Source organism: Salvelinus fontinalis, chromosome 2, assembly GCF_029448725.1.
Source record: "Salvelinus fontinalis isolate EN_2023a chromosome 2, ASM2944872v1, whole genome shotgun sequence".
Taxonomy (NCBI): domain Eukaryota; kingdom Metazoa; phylum Chordata; class Actinopteri; order Salmoniformes; family Salmonidae; genus Salvelinus; species Salvelinus fontinalis.
In genome coordinates, this window is record NC_074666.1 from 18,253,874 (window position 1) to 18,267,203 (window position 13,330).

The 13,330-nt window shown below is 45.9% G+C and overlaps 1 protein-coding gene across 7 annotated transcripts in view; it reads right to left on the reverse strand.

Moving 5' to 3' along the window:
• The window catches only part of LOC129813209 (autism susceptibility gene 2 protein homolog), a 407,283-nt gene that overhangs the window by 58,453 nt on the left and 335,500 nt on the right, over nt 1–13,330 (reverse strand). The gene's annotated exons all lie outside the window — the stretch shown is intronic.

Here is a 13,330-nt window from a genome sequence, read left to right on the forward strand (position 1 = left end):
AGGTTAGGAAGTGCAGCTCGGTTTCCACCTCATTTTGTGGGCAGTGTGCACATAGCCTGTCTTCTCTTGAGAGCCATGTCTGCCTACGGCGGCCTTTCTCAATAGCAAGGCTATGCTCACTGAGTCTGTACATAGTCAAAGCTTTCCTTAAGTTTGGGTCAGTCACAGTGGTCAGGTATTCTGCCACTGTGTACTCTCTGTTTAGGGCCAAATAGCATTCTAGTTTGCTCTGCTTTTTTGTTAATTCTTTCCAATGTGTCAAGTAATTATCTTTTTGTTTTCTCATGATTTGGTTGGGTCTAATTGTGCTGTTGTCCTGGGGCTCTGTGGGGAGTGTTTGTGAACAGAGCCCTAGGACCAGCTTGCTTAGGGGACTCTGTAGGTGATGGACTCTGTAGGTGATGGCTCTCTCTCTGTAGGTGATGGCTTTGTTATGGAAGGTTTGGGAATCGCTTCCTTTTAGGTGGTTGTAGAATTTAACGGCTCTTTTCTGGATTTTGATAATTAGTGGGTATCGGCCTAATTCTGCTCTGCATGCATTATTTGGTGTTCTACGTTGTACACGGAGGATATTTTTGCAGAATTCTGCATGCAGAGTCTCAATTTGGTGTTTGCCCCATTTTGTGAAATCTTGGTTGGTGAGCGGACCCCAGACCTCACAACCATAAAGGGCAATGGGCTCTATGACTGATTCAAGTATTTTTAGCCAGATCCTAATTGGTATGTTGAAATTTATGTTCCTTTTGATGGCATAGAATGCCCTTCTTGCCTTGTCTCTCAGATCGTTCACAGCTTTGTGGAAGTTACCTGTGGTGCTGATGTTTAGGCCAAGGTATGTATAGTTTTTTGTGTGCTCTAGGGCAACGGTGTCTAGATGGAATTTGTGGTCCTGGCGACTGGACCTTTTTTGGAACACCATTATTTTGGTCTTACTGAGATTTACTGTCAGGGCCCAGGTCTGACAGAATCTGTGCAGAAGATCTAGGTGCTGCTGTAGGCCCTCCTTGGTTGGTGACAGAAGCACCAGATCATCAGCAAACAGTAGACATTTGACTTCGGATTCTAGTAGGGTGAGACCGGGTGCTGCAGACTGTTCTAGTGCCCGCGCCAATTCGTTGATATACACTGCTCAAAAAAATAAAGGGAACACTTAAACAACACAATATAACTCCAAGTCAATCACACTTCTGTGAAATCAAACTGTCCACTTAGGAAGCAACACTGATTGACAATAAATTTCACATGCTGTTGTGCAAATGGAATAGACAAAAGGTGGAAATTATAGGCAATTAGCAAGACACCCCCCAAAACAGGAGTGATTCTGCAGGTGGTGACCACAGACCACTTCTCAGTTCCTATGCTTCCTGGCTGATGTTTTGGTCACTTTTGAATGCTGGCGGTACATCAGCCAGGAAGCATAGGAACTGAGAAGTGGTCTGTGGTCACCACCTGCAGAATCACTTCTGTTTTGGGGGGTGTCTTGCTAATTGCCTATAACTTCCACCTTTTGTCTATTCCATTTGCACAACAGCATGTGAAATTTATTGTCAATCAGTGTTGCTTCCTAAGTGGACAGTTTGATTTCACAGAAGTGTGATTGACTTGGAGTTACATTGTGTTGTTTAAGTGTTCCCTTTATTTTTTTGAGCAGTGTATATGTTGAAGAGGGTGGGGCTAAAGCTGCATCCCTGTCTCACCCCACAACCCTGTGTGAAGAAATGTGTGTGTTTTTTGCCAATTTTATCTCTCCCTCTCTCTCTCTCTCTCTCTCTCTCTCTCTCTCTCTCTCTCTCTCTCTCTCTCTCTCTCTCTCTCTCTCTCTCTCTCTCTCTCTCTCTCTCTCTCTCTCTCTCTCTCTCTGTCTCTCTCTCTCCGTCTCCCTCCCTCCATCTCTCTCTGTCGCTCTCTCTCTCCCAGGGCTTGTTATTTCAGTGTGGTAGCTAGCTGCCTGCCTGGTGATGTGTTACTCAGGGACAGATGAAGGTGACTGCCGCCCCGTAGTACAGCAACTTCATGACTGATAATAATGTGCCGGATCAGTGCATCCATCATCTATTACCATACTGCCTTGTGCCCACGCACTAGCCTGCTGCATAATGCACGCGCACTTACTCAAATGGGACATTTCTACTCCTTCCTGGAAGGTAACAGACATTTTATCATAGGCATAAATGCAAAACCACACAACTAATTTCTCTTATCTAGCGTTGCATTAAAAAAAGAGTAGTTCTTCTGAAAATGGATATTCAGTACATTGGAAATGGCTTTGTGTTGAGCTAGACAGGGCTGCCTGTATGACCTCATCCTCTTGATGTGGCTTATTTATATTAGCCTCCTAGGTGGTTGGACACACATTGCCGTGCATACACACCCTGGGTGCTGGACGAGATGTGTAGGCTACGTGACGTCCATACTGATGAGTCCTGCGGGCTTTATGTAAATCAGCCTGCTTCATTTCCCTGTGTGAAGTAGGAATTTAACCACTCTTGAACCAGGTTATGTACAAAAAATGATGTCCTCCAAAGGCTTTGTATGGCTGAACCCTCAGTGCACTAAACCAAAAAACACACGGGTGTATAAGAGCTTAGGTGGGAGAAGGACAGGAGGAGGGAGATAGGACATGAAGCTGTACAGTACTACAGTATGTCATGTACGGTATAGATACTATGTGACCCTCCACATCCACCGGCAGGGCCTAACGGCGAGTCTACAACCCACCAGCACCCCACTCTCAGTGGAGTGAGACATCCCCCCCCACCCCCAGGACCAGGAGCACTGAGGCCTGTTATCATCCCCTCTCAGCACTGATAGCCATCATTGGGCTAATGTAGCTCACAGAGCAGATGACCCTCTATCCACCTCCACCTCCCCACCCCTCCACCTCTATTTTTCTCTCAGTCTGAGTGACACACCAAAGAGTCTCTTGTTTTCCTCTGAAGCACCCTCCTGTTTTAACAAAACCCAGTAAGAAGCGTCCCCTGCCCGCTCACTACAATGGCCAGCCTATGTGAGAGAGAGTAGAGTCTCTCCACAGTTTTTTCAGCATCCCACCGTCTCTCCTTTTTTCCTGTCTACTCCAGGTTTTTATGGCTGCCGATCGATGCCGGGGCCCCGTGTCAATCCTAACAAGTGTTTACTTGTGTTTTCTCCGGCACCTGACAGAAGAGGCCCTTGGGAGCCTAGTTTTGGAGAGGGGGGACCTGCTACCTCCCTCCCACGCTAAAGGTCAGCACTAAGTACCTGGCAGGGAGCCAGTGTGTGTGTGTGTATGTGGGCTGTTCCCTGTTTAGACGGGGCGGGGGGGGGGGGGGGGGCTGGGCTAGTGGAAGCTCTTCAATAAGGTCCCATGACAGAACTTGAGAGGTGCACAGGGTCTGGCCTCGCCTCTATAGCCTGATTCTCTATAGCCTGATCCTCCATAGCCTGGTCCTCTATTTCTGATCCTCTATAGCCTGATCCTCCATAGCCTGATCCTCTATAGCCTGATCCTCCATAGCGTGGTCCTCTATAGCCTGATCCTCTATAGCCTGATCCTCTATAGCCTGATCCTCCATAGCCTGGTCCTCTATTTCTGATCCTCTATAGCCTGATCCTCCATAGCCTGATCCTCTATAGCCTGATCCTCCATAGCGTGGTCCTCTATAGCCTGATCCTCTATAGCCTGATCCTCTATAGCCTGATCCTCCATAGCCTGGTCCTCTATAGCCTGATCCTCTATAGCCTGGTCATCTATAGCCGGATCCTCTATAGCCTGGTCCTCTATAGTCTGATCCTCTATAGCCTGGTCCTCTATAGTCTGATCCTCTATAGCCTGGTCCTCTATAGCCTGATCCTCTATAGCCTGATCCTCGATAGCCTGGTCCTCTATAGCCTGATCCTCTATAGCCTGATCCTCCATAGCCTGGTCCTCTATAGCCTGATCCTCTATAGCCTGATCCTCCATAGCCTGGTCCTCTATAGCCTGATCCTCTATAGCCTGATCCTCCATAGCCTGATCCTCAATAGCCTGGTCCTCTATAGACTGATCCTCTATAGCCTGATCCTCTATAGTCTGATCCTCTATAGCCTGGTCCTCTATAGCCTGATCCTCTATAGCCTGATCCTCTATAGTCTGATCCTCTATAGCCTGGTCCTCTATAGCCTGATCCTTTATAGCCTGGTTATCTATAGCCTGGTCCTCTATAGCCTGATTCTCTATAGTCTGATCCTCTATAGCCTGATCCTCTATAGCCTGATCCTCTATAGCCTGAGCCTGATTCTCCATAGCCTGGTCCTCTATAGTCTGATCCTCTATAGCCTGATCCTCTATAGTCTGATCCTCCATAGCCTGATCCTCAATAGCCTGGTCCTCTATAGACTGATCCTCTATAGCCTGATCCTCTATAGTCTGATCCTCTATAGCCTGTTCCTCTATAGTCTGATCCTCTATAGCCTGATCCTCTATAGTCTGATCCTCTATAGCCTGGTCCTCTATAGCCTGATCCTTTATAGCCTGGTTATCTATAGCCTGGTCCTCTATAGCCTGATTCTCTATAGTCTGATCCTCTATAGCCTGATCCTCTATAGCCTGATCCTCTATAGCCTGAGCCTGATTCTCCATAGCCTGGTCCTCTATAGTCTGATCCTCTATAGCCTGATCCTCTATAGCCTGATCCTCTATAGCCTGATCCTCTATAGCCTGATCCTCTAAATCCTGATCTTCTATAGCCTGAGCCTCTATAGCCTGATCCTCTATAGCCTGATCTTCTATAGCCTGATTCTCCATAGCCTGGTCCTCTATAGTCTGATCCTCTATAGCCTGATCTTCTATAGCCTGATCCTCTATAGTCTGATCCTCTATAGCCTGATCCTCTATAGCCTGAACCTCTATAGCCTGATCTTCTATAGCCTAATGACTGATCATTATAGTCATTACTGCTGTTCTCACATTACAGCCAAGGTCAGGTCATACTGCTCTATACACTGCTTCATCGTCTTATTCATACCAAGGACATTCAAGAGCTATTGTTCTAGAACGTTTGGAAATACATGTATGGAAATACTTGAAGAATGTCAAGAGCACTAACATGGCTTCATACAGTGTGAGAGATATTTCTGTAGAATATACAGAGGAAATAAAATGGATTCCTGATAAAAACATTTTCTTCCCCCAATCACTGTATAAAATTGCTAGCTCTTTTTCCAGATGAAAAATCTAAATAAACTGTACTGTGAAAGGGCATGACTGTTAACAGAGTGTACAGTCTGCGATAGAAGTTGTGAATTGCAGAGCAAGAGCTAGGAATTATCCCACAGCCTGCTAGCTAGGTTATCAAGAGGCTCGTGTTCATTCAACAGGGCCCACTTTACCAGCGCTGGGGCACACTTCACTTCTCTTCCCTCCAGGGCCAAGCGCAGATCTCAATCTCACAAGAAAAAAAGCAACAAATAAAACCCCTTGTGATTAAAGATAAAACTTTAAAACAACAAGCGCTGGCAGGACAGGGAGAAGAGAAAAAGTCCAAAACAAATACCCCCCAACAACCCCCTTCCCTCAGCTGGAAGCAATTAACTTTCCATTTAGAGGGATGACAAATTGATCAGGCCAGAGAATTGGCACCTCGCTCCCAAATCTAAAAGTAAACACACACACACACACACACACACACACACACACACACACACACACACACACACACACACACACACACACACACACACACACACACACACACACACACACACACACACACACACACACACACACACACACACACACACACACACACACACACACACACACACACACACACACACACGGCAGTAGCAGCATATCTCCAATCTTCAGGTTGTGAGGGCCTGCTGGGCCTAAATAAAGGCCTCAGTCCTAGGGAGGAGAGAACAGCACAGCACCTCCCTTCACTAAGTCATTACTATACTGCTTGGCAATGGCTGCAGTGAGAATGTCTCTTCTTCTCTCGGAAAAAGAGAGTAGGGGCGGAGGACGAGGAGGGAGGAGGAGGTGGGAGGACGAGGAGGGAAGAGGAGGTGGGAGGATGAGGAGGAGGTGGGAGGAGGAGGTGGGAGGGAGCCGCACGTCATTAGGAATTGAAATAACGACGGTGAATTGCAGAGCAGAAATGATTTGATTAGTGCTTTCAGGTCTATAAAAGGAAACTGGAAGTGTACCAAATGGCTGCCGAGCCGAGAGAGTTAGCTAGGTGCGATAAAGCTCTTAATTGCTGTAACTGCACCTAGAGACTTGATGATTTGTGACATCTTATCCAGCGCTGCTGCGCTAACACTAATAACTGTTAATTAACTGTAGCAAGGATGCCGGGGATGAAAAGCCAAGCAGCACAGTCTAGTGTGTGCTTCCAGATTAAAGGGAAAGTAGTCTGGGGGGATTTGACAAGACGGCATGAAGATGTTAGGGGGGGGGGGGGGTTGTGTGCGTGTGTGTGTGTGTGTGTGTGTGTGTGTGTGTGTGTGTGTGTGTGTGTGTGTGTGTGTGTGTAGAGTGCTGGGGTTCAGGATTCTGGCTGTTCTAACACACGCATACACGCACGCACACACACTATTACAGAGCTATTGTTTTCAGATTGATCCGGATGGCTGTGTAAATCTGTTAACTTAATTGGTCCACCAAGACAAAACAAAGTAAATGTTCCATTCGGATAAGCCAGCATTTTGAATTTTCAAAGCAGATGTGCACAGATGTCGTTTTCCCGTTCAGACCCTAGCAAACTGGCAATCAAGCTCTTTAGCACGATGACAGGGAAACGCACGTTGTTCAATACTTACCTAATTAACAGCAGAGTGCTCAGCGGATGGTGGATCAATGTCTTTTCTCTCCCTCTTGTGCAACGGGGCATGTTGACAATTATAGATATTCACCATGGAGAACTGTGTCATGTCTCTGCACTTTGTGACAACTGCAGATGATTGATTGATTGATTTTAACATGCTGATACCATGCGTACTGCCAGCAGAGCAGATTCACACAGATGAATGATTGATTGATTTTAACATGCTGATACCATGCGTACTGGCAGCAGAGCAGATTCACACAGATGAATGATTGATTGATTTTAACATGCTGATACCATGCGTACTGCCAGCAGAGCAGATTCACACAGATGAATGATTGATTGATTTTAACATGCTGATACCATGCGTACTGCCAGCAGAGCAGATTCACACAGATGAATGATTGATTGATTTTAACATTCTGATACCATGCGTACTGCCAGCAGAGCAGATTCACACAGATGAATGATTGATTGATTTTAACATGCTGATACCATGCGTACTGCCAGCAGAGCAGATTCACACAGGTGATTGATTGATTGATTTTAACATGCTGATACCATGCGTACTGCCAGCAGAGCAGATTCACACAGGTGATTGATTGATTGATTTTAACATGCTGATACCATGCGTACTGCCAGCAGAGCAGATTCACACAGATGAATGCATATATGACATTATAATGCTCTTGGATAAATCCCAAGGGATGAATGGATGATACCATTATGAATCTTTCCTTTCAGCTGGTCGTAACTCTCATCACAACACTTCAACAGGCCATCTGTCGATGACAGACGATGCCTCTTTCATTTCTGTGTTATGTGTGCGAGCAGGTCTATGGTTGGAGGTTGAACCATATTAATAATGCATTGAGCTTTTGACTTGAAAAAGTGAATTTGTGTACATTAAAACCATCCTGATAACAATGTTGCTATGATTGTCATATAGCGATCAACTGAATTCTACAGTATATTTTTGTTAGGGTCAAGGAATATATATATTTTTTTCTCTGTACTCAAATTAAAATGTTCATGAATTTATCAGCCTTGTCTAGAGAGCCAGAAAGGTCCCACTTGTGATTATTGTGCCTCCAGGGCCACATGTCTGGAGTGCTCACTGTATTACTGACTGGAACAAAGAGAGAGATGTGTGGCCCTAGCCCCAGACTAGATCAACTAAGAGCGCCATCAGATGTCATGTCACAGATGCTGGAGGGGGCGGGATGGTGTGTGTGTGCATGTGTGTGTGTGAAACCGGCCGCGGGGACAGACATGACAGACACATTGAGGTGGTTCCTCGGGCTCTGAAGCACGTCTCCTGTAATAGCCTTTCATTTGGACGTGACATGCCTCTCTCCAACCCCCCTCCCCTCCTCCCTCCCTCTGCAGAGCCAGCCATCACAGGGGAGACTTGGAGACATCCCATGTTAAATCCTGGGAGCGATCAAGGTTACCCATTCTGACATGCACATTCACATGTTCAATGGAGTCCTCTCAAGTCTATTAGGTTGCAGGATACAGTAGCTCGGTCTACAGAGTGAGCGTGCTTCGCTTGGCTGCATGGCAGGACATGGAGGAAATAGACTGACTGACAGGCAGGTACGCAGGCAGGCAAAGTCACTCCTTGGTATTCTATAGGGGGCGCTCATCATTATACAAAGCAGCTATGAAGGACACGGAAGGGATGTGCATACTCTTACTGCCTGTTGATGATAAAATGAGAGTGTTCTTGGTTGGATCCAAGACAAGACACCTTTAGGACCTGAAGCTCAGTTTGGGTCCAACAAAACCTTTCCCTGTGTCTAATATTAACAACTTCACTGTGGGGGTCTTCAACTTTTACAGTTATTGTCAGTTCCTTTCTAACGTCGGCCATTAGGCCATGCAATGAAATGAATTGTGCAAATGTAAGACTACTGTCCCTGTGCTTGGTGTTCTTTACAGAGTAAGAAGAACTGAATAATCTTAAAGGGTGAAACAGGGGTCTAGTTTTGACAGTTCTGTGTTAACTGAGAGCTGTTTAATCCCCGTACAGCAGACTTTCTGACAGCCTTTTCTATTGAAGTGTAATCTGGAGTGTTTGTACACAGTGTTGAACAACTGGCTGGCGTGCGACATGCGTGCGCCCGCTGGCTGCTTTCATTCCTGAGATCCGTCTGACGGTTTGACAGATGATTGGAGCTAGCGCTCGGCCTTTCTGCCACGTCCCTCGCTCTGAGAGATGGGAGATTATTTGTTACAAAGCCAATTAAGGGAGGCTTAATGAAGACATGCAACATCTATCTGCCTCTCTTTGTGCTTCTCTGAAGGGCCTTAATTCAAGTGAGGGGATGTCAAATTGGCTCAGTTGAACGTATCAAAGGCAGGATTTAAAAAACACAGAAAAACAAGTGATTTGTATGAAGTAGAGATAGACGTCAAAACATGTGTACGAGGTGTCTTGCTGTTGCCTCATTAACTTCACTGTAAGCCTGACAGCCTCATGAGTCATTCAACAACAATACTGTCCTTAAATCTGCATTCTATAATGTTGGTGACAGTTGAGAGCAGGTGCACAAATCTGTCATGAATGACGACAATGCTACATTTTAAAACTCCATGGGATTTCTGTGGCAAATATTTTCCTAAAGAATCAAGTGAAAAAAAGCAAGGGTTGCCAATCTTGGCTTTTTTTCAAGAGCCAATGCCTCTTTCATGTACCAGGGACAACTCTGACAAAACTAAAGTAGGAGCTGTCATACCCAGTGTTCTAAAAGACAGCCTATACATGACACAGTGGTTCTGGTCTAACATAGTCTGTTGAACAGGATCCGGTAGTCAATAAAACTCTCTTTCTCACCTCCAGCCTCTTTCCGTCAGATAGAATGTCTGCCCTATGACCTCCCTGTATGGCTTGTGACCTGGGCTTTACTGCCAGGTAACCCCCCCCCCCCAGGATGCCTTCTGTTGTGAAAGCAGCAGCAACAGTGCATATGGATTCCACCATTAGCAGCATAAAGCCAATTAACTAGCTGGTTGGGAACACGTAAAGTAAACCAGGCACTGACGTGAGAAATGTCCTACCAACAGCAGCTAAAATTACAGCTGAAATGACTAAAAGCTGTGGAGCACTGGTTCTAATCCTAGCCTCTGTCAGTTGAAACCCAGAAAAGTAGACCTGAAAAAAATGGGGCTCCAAAAAAAGTAGACATTCCTGCTAACAACACGTCATGCCAAGCAAGTGTAAGTCTGGCTCGACGAGCTAGGGCACACTTTTTATCTTCTGTTTTATAAGTGCGTAATGAGAGAGACCACAATGGAAAAACAAACCATTTATTTTCCCCCCAACAACTAAGTGGAAACATATGGCTCTGTTTTGAGCTAATCCTAACATCTGGACAGTATAGGGGAATCACAGTCAAATGATGGTACGATGGACCGTAGTGAACCACATGGAACTCTGACGGAACCCCTCGCATGCCCCGACAGAACCCTGTTTAATGGAAACACACGTTTGGAACATGGTCTCCTCTGTGTCCCTTCGTGTTTCCCTCCCTTTTTTCCAAGGATAATTGCTAATCAAAAGAGAATTGTCGGTGGAGCTCCGAGCACGATTCTGTTCTGAGCAGTAATCGTTGGCAGCTGTGAACTTGACTACACAAAAACAGCTGGATCGAGTGGCCCAGAAATTCCAGAAATTTCTGTCCAATACTAGGTGGGTGAAGTTGCGAACGAATTAGGCTTGGAGTGGATTGTCTCTTGTCTGTTGAGGCTGGAGGCTCCTTTGGGGTGCTGTTGCCATGACGGAATAAACACAGAAAGGTTTGGCTTTTATCGCTGAACAACATTTAGCATAAGTTACAAAGATTTGAAAACTGAGGTGAGACGGCCTAAAGAGACTGTTTTCCTTGTGTTAATACACTGTGCCTATGGTGATGAAACCTCCTGATAACCAACAAGGAGGCTATAAGCTTTGTTTAATAGCCTTTGGCTCGTCTCCATCTCCTCTCCAAGCCACAACAAAGAGCTCTTGTCTTATCAGACGATGCAGGATGAGGTAAAGAAGCACACCACCACCTGAGGCCTGTGTGTTTTGGCTGGGGATTTAGCTGGGGATTTAGCTAGGGATTTAGAGTCTTACACTAAGCCACACCACCCCTCTCTTCCTCCCTCTTTATCCTTCTTTATCTCTTTCTCTCTCTCTGGATTGGGGTCTGCAATGCATTCAGCTGAGCACACGAACACACACACACACACACACACACACACACACACACACACACACACACACACACACACACACACACACACACACACACACACACACACACACACACACACACACACACACACACACACACACACACACACACACACACACACACACACAGCAAATGGATCTCTGAAAGCCAATAAATAAAGTTTTACAAGATCAGCTACCGTGTTTATTAACTTACAAATAGTATCCTGCTAGGAATAATTCAGGAGCCATGGTTCATGATCTATGTCTTAATGGCTGGATGGGGTAGGTTAGGGAGGTCAGTGCAAGCAAAGGGACAGAAGATTTGTGCACGTGCCCCCAAGGTGCAATTATGTATTTTAATGCTGGGAGGAGATAAGAGGCTGAACACAGGCTACACATGTCCTCTGGGAGAGGTGGAGGGGGTGGAGCTGACTCCCCCTGCTCCCTCCTGTCAAATCATATTACGCCAGAGGGCTGTAGCCATGCTAATGTATTCCTGAGCACTCCTCTGGGACAGGGGAGCTGTAGTCATAACAACCCTGTCAGCCACTCCCCTCGGAGCCTAGCTGCAGCTCTCCAGCCCTAGAGCCAGGAGTCTCACCTGAGAGCCCCTCCCCTCGGTCTTTGCTGCAGTCCTAGAGCCAGTCTTTCCCCAGAGAGGTGGGTCCCGCCCCCTGGCAAGGCCCGCTGGAGACTAATGATGCCATTGTGAGCTGCATGGGCACCTTGATGAGTGGTTAGTTAGCAGGTTACAGTCAGATTAGGCTGCCATGGCGATATCACTTGTTTAGGTATAATCCACGTCAGGTAGGGAGTGGTGGAGGTCCTACCCTTATCCCTTAGGCCTGGAGTGATCACTTATCAGGCCCTGACAGCCCCACTCTCTCCAGTGCCAATCCAACTCCCTATAACCCTAAGAGAGGGCTGGTGCTGGTCGCTCTGGGTGGATGCTACAGGCAGGCCTGTCTCTTTGTAGTTAAAGAAGAGGCAGTAGGATGCTAGCCGACAGCCCCACCCAAGAAGACTTGAGATTGATACTAATAATAAGAGAGTAGAGAGTAGAATGCGGGGAAGAAAATCTTTAAAAGTCTCTGGAAAAGATGGAAGGAAAAAAATTACAAAATTAATTGAGCCATTAAGCCCCCCATCGTCAGACAATACAGGAGCGGTTTTCCTTCAATGGGGCATGTATGTGTGTTACAAAGTACTCTTGGTAAAAAGCCAATTATGGCAAAATTTTCCATAAAATAAAGTTTGATTTAATGGGCAATAAACACAGGTTTCAGACTGGTATTGGAATAGGTCTCTGGAGGGCTCCAGTGGTATTTGCTGTTGAAAAGCATGGTGTCTCATTGTGGTGTTCGTCTAATCGTTCTCCTCGCAGTAGGAGCATTAAGTGGGTTCTGAGCTTAGCTCCACAGGTGATCTTGAACTTGTTTGTCGGCTGACTCACACACTTTGCATCATGGAAGTACTGTGTACTCTCAGAATTAGTGTTGAGTCAGGGAACCCTGGAGTTTCTCAATCAACTCTTCCTAGTCAATGGTTCAGATTGGCACCTTTGGTTAGTTGAGGCTTTCTTTGATGAACCTTTAATGTTTCAATGTAGCAAAGAAATCCTGGAAGAACCATGGGCTGGAGGCGTGGCTTAGTAGGGGCGTGGCTTTCAGATTTCTGGGGGCCACCCGTTAGAGGAAATGTCATTCGTGTTAATCTATTTTGTTGTATTGTCATCACATGTTAAGGTTGAACGCGGACATCAAAAAGGTTCTTCCAGGCACCTTTACTTCTAAGAGTGTAGACTATATGAAATACAGGAAATAACACCATCCATCATGGAAGGCTACTGTGAGAACACTACACGGAATACAGAAATAGATTGAGAAAGACAGTCAACTTCTAACCCCTATGAGAAGAGAAAACATCTATAGATGAGTTGACATCCTGTTCTCTCTTATAACCCAGTGGACATGTACACATTTGGCTACATGGCAACCAACATAGTATAGTATCGCTATAGTACAGCTTGTATAGGAATAACAGCAATATTCACCTCCAACCTTCTCTCTTCTTTCTCTGTCAATGTGTGATTCACCACCACCAATGTGGGATAATCTTACCACCACAGCTGAGGGAGAAAAGGCCTTTAAATCACCAGTAATTTCCTGTCCGATATTTGTGCATGTTTGCCTTGGGCTAGTAATTAATGTGCTTTCATCTGGTGCCTAATTGCTCGTAATGTATCTCACTAGAGATCTGTGTCTGAGAGGATCACTGTTTCCATGCAACACTCAGGCCTCCCGTGGTGCAGAGCAGACTG